Genomic DNA, 6673 nt, shown 5'->3' with positions numbered 1-6673 from the left:
CTGTTTGACCTGTGTGTTCTCCCTCTCACTTTTACCAAAGTTTTTCTTTTACTATTTTTCTTTTTGTCCTTATGTTAGCATGCCTGTAAGCTGTGCAGTTATGACCTGACAGTATGCAGCTATCAGCACCCATTTCTCGCTTCTTACCAATGTTATTCAGGTTGGTTTATTTTCCATGCTGCAGGAAGCAGTTGGTGGCAGCTCTCTGCTGTTAGCAGACTAGATTAAAAAAGCTGCTCTCATGCTGCTAGCCATGGTTTGGTTAAAAGGTGTAGAATTGTCACTGCTGATTTGTATTTAGACAAGGATAAATTTGATGGGTTTCACAAGGTTGAAATAGTGCAATGAGAGATTCTGGTAGTTGGTTGGACATTGAGGAAGATGTTTTGCGAGCTTTAACCAGAACACAGAGCTGAAGTGGTGCATCAGAGCGGCCACACTTCTGTGAGATCATTAAATCTCCCAGCTTCCACAACTTACCAAGGTACAAGCAAGGAAAAGCAAAAATATGGTTACTGAGGAAAGTGAGTGAGAAATAACAATGAGATAGGAAGCATTACCAAAGAGTTGGAGACAAAGGAAAGCTACTGGCAGAAGCAAAAATAAGATAAGGTTGTGATCATTATTAAATACAAAGCAAGCATTGAAAAGCAGATTGAGGTAAGAAATGTACAGTTTTTAGAAAAGGAAAGAACGTGGTGAAAATTAGACAAGGTTGTTGCATGTTTTTCTGAGCAATTTGCGTGTAAAATTGAATAGCATATGAAGTGACGGTTCATGATGGGAGAGAAATTAAAACCCTAGGAAAATTGTTGCTTTTTCTTAGTATATCCTTGTAGAAACTGTTCAGTAGCATAAAACAAAACAGTTATGTAGTATGTGGTTCTAGGCAAAGCTAGACTCAGAATGGTATTAAATCTGTGGCACGAAATGTATCAAAAGGCATGAGGATTAAAGCACCATAGGGTGTGTCCCAGTTGACCTTTTACAACTTTGCATTTGGAAAAAGTGATTAAAATTGATTCTTTCCTTTACTTTGCAGGAAGACGTGAAATGACAGATGCATTTAGATTCCTCTAAATGTAGGTTAATAGTGAATCTGTGGCATTATGTGCAATACCTTCATAGTGTGTTAATGTAAGAGACTCATATCAGAAACAGACACAAGTGTAGCACATGCCCTCCATAATACTTCTGCTGTGAAGACACAGATCAAATCAGCAGTGCTGATGGAGCAGGTGTATGAAAAGAGCAACAAAGAGCTATTCCTTAGCATGATTTCTTAATAGTGCACTTCGCATCTCCTGTGTATCTATACATACACGTGATTGACTTCTACAGCCCAGCTTACATTGAGTTTAGCAGTGCCACTGTTGGCTTAAAAAGTTGTCATAGTTTAATCCCAGTGGGCAACTGTACTATGCAGCTGCTTGTTTCCTTCCCCCTTTCTTCCCTCCCTCATGGAATGGAGAGGAGAATCAGGAAAAAAAAGTAAAATTCATGGGGTAAGATAAGAACAGACTAATAATTGTGATAAATTGAAATACAATGGTAATACTAATAATTGTAGTAAAAAGGGTACAGAGAAAACCCAAGAAAAATGAGGCACAGTACAGTTGCTCACCACCTGCTGATGAATGCCAACCTCTCCCTGAGCTGCACATGGCACCATTTGGGATGGCTTCCCCCAGTTTATATCCTGGACATGATGTTCTTTGCTTGAAATATTCATTTGACCAGTTCATGTCTGCTGTCTTGGCCATGTTTCCTCACAACCTCTTGCGTGCCTGCTCCTGGCAGAGGGAACAGAGGAGAACTTGGGAAACTGAGGAGACCTTGGTTTAGAGTAAGCACTGCTTCGCAACAAGAGAAACATCAGTGTGTATCAGCATTGTTGTCACACTCAGTCAAAAACAGCACTTCTTAGTACTGGCTAGTAAAAAGAAAATTAATTCTCTCCCAGCTGAAACTGGGACACAAGTGCAACATAAAGTCAAACTGGAGAATTCTTGGATACAAAATAGTGGACAGAGGGATCTTTTTTTCTCCTATTGTGAGCTTGCCATCTCTTACTTATGCTACTGCTTGGTTGGGAGACATTGAGAGGCAAAATTGGCTTTCCAGTTATTCCCTGTTGCCCTTAAATTCAGGTGACTCATAGAGACACCACCTCATAGTCCAGGAAAAGTTTGCTTCAGTCTAAGACAATACTACCTTCTTACTATTGTTGTAGCAAAGAAAGAAGGGAAAAAACCCAAACCATTGTCAGTGATGTTTGTAATCTTAATAGTTTATGCAAAATGACTGACACTTCTATCAGATGGTATGATTAGTCATGTTTCTGCTGCTTGTTTCCTGTACATACTGAACATTTTCTAGTGTAATTCGTATTTAGCAGCCTTTGCTGTTGACAGGAAGCAGTTCAGAATTTATCCCAGTGAGTGTGAACTCTGACGCATTTTTGGTTATATTTGGGTGGGTGATTGCAGACCCAACTGCAGCCCAGCTGGATGCACCCAGGTTAGTAAGGCTGGGGGCCTGCCTTTACTCTGGTGCCAGCCAGCTGCCAAAGCCTCCAGGGTGCGATGGGAAAGATTTGATGCTGCTGGCATTCAAGTTAAGGGGGTTAATGCCAGCGTGGCTGTTCTGTGGGTGAGGTACTGTTCTTTCAGATTCCAGTGTTAGTATAGGTGGGGCGATGCAAACAGGGAATGAGTTACTTCATCCATCACTCTTAGCCTTCGTTTGTTTCAAATTTTTAGTCCAACTAAAAAGGTAATATAAAGTTTCCTTTGTAATTCCCACCCTCCAAAAAAAAAAAAAAAAAAAAAAGAATGCTGGATCTGGAGTACCTGTTCAGCTGCAGATTCTTGGCTGGATTTACTCACTTGCAGCTGTCTATGCAAGCTCTTGCTTTTGAAGGAAGCTGGGTGACTAATGTGAACACTTACCAGTTTACACTTATTTAAAGGACAATCAACCTAGTAGCACTGATTTCCGGAGAGGAGGGAAGCACATACTGCACCTGAAGGGACTGTCCATAAAGAGGCTAGGACTGCCTAACTTCTTTTGCATTTGCAGAGGCAAGCAGCGTCCAGTGGGAGAATTCCCATGGAGCAGCATTTGCACTTCTTTACCAAGACAATTTTTCTCCTTTTTATCAGGATTAATTTGTGCTTGTTTTAGACTTTGTTTAAACAACATGAGGAAATGTTGCTATATAACAATAAGTATTTATATTTTTTCCTTTCATGCGTGTCAGTGATATTGGTGGATGATTCTTGCAGAGTTTTAGCTGTCCTAGGAATAAACTGCAAAATTACTGGTAATTTTTGGAGTAGGGAGCTTATACCAGGGCAGCTGCAACTAGAGTTTGCTCACACAGTGGTGAGGTGTATTTAAGCAGGGGAAAGCTTACAGAGACTGTTGACATATTTTTCCCTAGCCCTGCAGAAATCTAGAGAGGGAGAAGCTAGGTGTGAGGGGCTCACGAGACAAACGTAAATTAGGTAGTGCATGCCTTCAGTTTTGAAAGATGAGGGGCTTTTTTTGTGCAAAGTATGCACACATAGTTTCTTTATGGCTTTAGAAAGACTGCTGATCTTAACTGCTGCTTGGAAAGCCAAAACCTGGTCTTTGTGTCAAAATTATCGTATTTGGGTGGCTTTCTTGGAGTGTTTTGTTTAGTAACTTGGTGCAAGGTCAAACCGTAGCTATGAAATAACCGCAACAATGTGAAAATACGCTGCTGTAAAAATAAATGAGCCGCTTGTCTAGCCGGTGAGCCACTTGACGCTTTAATTAAGCCAGAGATAATTAAGGAAATGAGTAATCGACAAAACAAGAGCACGTCATTGGTGACGGGGTAACTGGGGTTGTTGAGGGCAGGGCCGGAGCCTGCGCGGGGCGGTGGCGCCAACAAGCTCCAACGAGCCGCTAGATGGCGCCGCCGCCCGGGCTGAGGGGGCTCGGGGGCAGCGGGGCCCGGGAGACCGCGGCTCCGGCTACTGCGGCTCCGGCTACTGCGGCTCGGCTGCGGCCAGCCCTTCGCTGCTGCAGGCGGAGACACGGGGCTGCAAGTGCGGCTTGGGCCGCGGACGGCCGTCCTGGGTTCACTTCGTGTGTAGGAAAGCCCGTTGTGTGCTCGTCCCGCGGCAGCAGGTCACTGTGGTTAGTGAACGTGCAGAGCAGAGGTTATGCGCTTATAAAGGTTTCTTTTCACTGTTACCAAGACTCCTTGCTAGCAGAAGTGTGGCATTCACCTTCAGGAGACAGCTGATGCTGCCAGGGAAAGCTCGGTAGCTTTCCCTTCAAAAAAATTGCATCCCTAGCACAAACCCTCCTGCGGTACCCTCAGCAGAGGTGAGTTCCTGCAGCTGGAATGAGAGCTTGCTCACTCCATGAGTCCTGCTTGAGATAAGTGGATGAAGTATTGCGAGGGAGCTGCCAAATTGCTCCCATTGTTAAAGCTTTTCTCTGGCTCCAGGGCATCGTATTCCAAACATGCCTCCAAACAGCCGTGTCTGTAGCTTGCCTGTTCCCGAGCCGCTAGATTCTCCCATTCAGGTGCTTGTGGTAATGCTGCTTGTGTGGTGAAGCAGTGCTGTAACAACCTAGGCACCCTGCTGTCTCCATCTGGTTGAAAATACCCAGCCTCCAGATTATGTGACACAGAATAGGGTCTGGGAAATGTGGAATCATCAGTTTATTCAGTTGTAGGCTAGTTTTCCAATGCTGTTGATTTAAAAGAATTTTTTTGCCCTGTGGCCAGAAGGTTGCGGTGCAATACATAAGTTGCAGCATGAATACTGTTAATTAAAATGATTATACAAGACTTGGCTTTGATATATCTTAAATTAATTTTCCTACCAGCTAGATGTAATGCAAAAGGCATTGTGGGTCTTCCTAGTAAATAAGCTCTGATGTAGGGATCCATTTCCACTTTATAATAAGTATTTTTTTTAATTGCCGAAGCAAACATTTGTCTTAACTCATCTGAATCATTCCCAGGCGCTGCTGTGGAGGACAACTGATACCTTCTTACTGCTGCTTTGCCAATTGCATTTCTCTAGTGTGGGCTGGAATTTCTATGGCCTCGGCCTGAGGGCTTTTGGGGCCCTTTACTAAGTCAGGTGACAGGATCTGCAGAAAACCAGTACTGCAATACCGGTGACATTACCCAGTGACATCACAGCACAGCACTAGGCAGGGGCCAAAGCTTGTAGAGGTAGTCAGCTCATAAGGGGATCAGTTCTCTGGTCTCATTCCCAGCACAGGCACATGGAAAGCTCAGCTGGTACAATGGAGGGGGCAGCATGATGTGTCATGAGAACAATATTCAGCAGCAATATCTTAAGGGGATGTTGCTGTCAAAGATTCTGTCTCATGGGACTAGAGTTAGCGTTCCAAAGTCCTCTTCAGGAGCTGTGAATGCACATTTTTAATGCACTTAACTGGCTGGGACAGCATGTTGGGTTCGAATTTCTAGGGAAACATGTAAAGTAAAATGTAGGCAGAACCCTAAAACGGTTGTCCCTCTTCTTCATCTGGTGTTTGCACATCATATGAAGCCAGTTAATAAGCTGGGTAGATTTGTGCCTGTTTGCACTGCACAAAGATTTGGCCCCAAAGTTATCTGAGCTATTACAAGCATCATTTTACTTGTGTATGAAATATGTTATATCATGTATCCTTCAGTTTCTCTCTTCCTTGGTTTGTGTGTGTACAGTGATCCAATTTCCTTTCATTTTTTTCTGTACTGACTTCACTCCCCTTTTTGTGACTGCACTTTAAGGAGCTTCCATGTGTAAAATGTGAGGCATAGATTAGTGTGATAACCATTCACCTAAAGTTTGCTTTTCTTGTTTTGACATTTCTTTGCTTCTGGGAGAGTGGTGTAGCATGAAGATGAGCAGTGGTGAAAAACAGATGGTGAAGCTCAGGGAATATATTGTGAGGAAAAACTATTGGGAAAGTCTCTTCCTCTTTTCTGTGTGTTTATAAACATTCTGAAATGCCTTATGTTTGTTAAAGAAGGAGGTAGAATTTTAATATTTATTGAAGGGAAATTATATCAGATTTTTTTGCTCGCCAAGCTAACTTTCACTTCAAGTGGTAAAATTGACCATCACTGAGGGTCTGCAGTGTCCCAACAGTACAAACAATATTAAGATCACAAAGACAAGTGAGTTTTCAGATCAGATACTTGAGAGCACAATTAGCAACATTGAAACGGGTTTCAGACAGCTTTGTTGATGCCATGAGATTTTACTTTGTTCTTAAGCTGAGAGAGAGCCTGTTGCCTTGCTATCCACAATGCAGATGATACCACATTATATTCTCTAGCCCTTGTGATGCCAGAAGATAGACCTAGAAATTAGGTCAAAGAACATCAAGGGTGAATTATCCTGATTTTCTAAGTTTTCTGTAGAGTTTAGTGCACTGCCCTTCTGTCTGTGTAGGATTTTCCATTTTTAAGAGGAAAAATTGGAATTGCATGCATGGATAATGGTCATCTCCAAAATCAATTTGATTTTGATTTTAATGGCTACACTAATGTTTTTGCCCATTGTAATTTAACAGCTATAGTGATCTTCCTTGTAGGGATAACAGACTGACTCATTCTGTATATTCACACAGACATGCAAGCACCTTCAGTCACATGTATATCCAA

The sequence above is a fragment of the Vidua macroura genome, chromosome 1, assembly GCF_024509145.1.
Source record: "Vidua macroura isolate BioBank_ID:100142 chromosome 1, ASM2450914v1, whole genome shotgun sequence".
Classification (NCBI taxonomy): Eukaryota; Metazoa; Chordata; class Aves; order Passeriformes; family Viduidae; genus Vidua; species Vidua macroura.
This window is presented reverse-complemented; position numbering follows the sequence as displayed.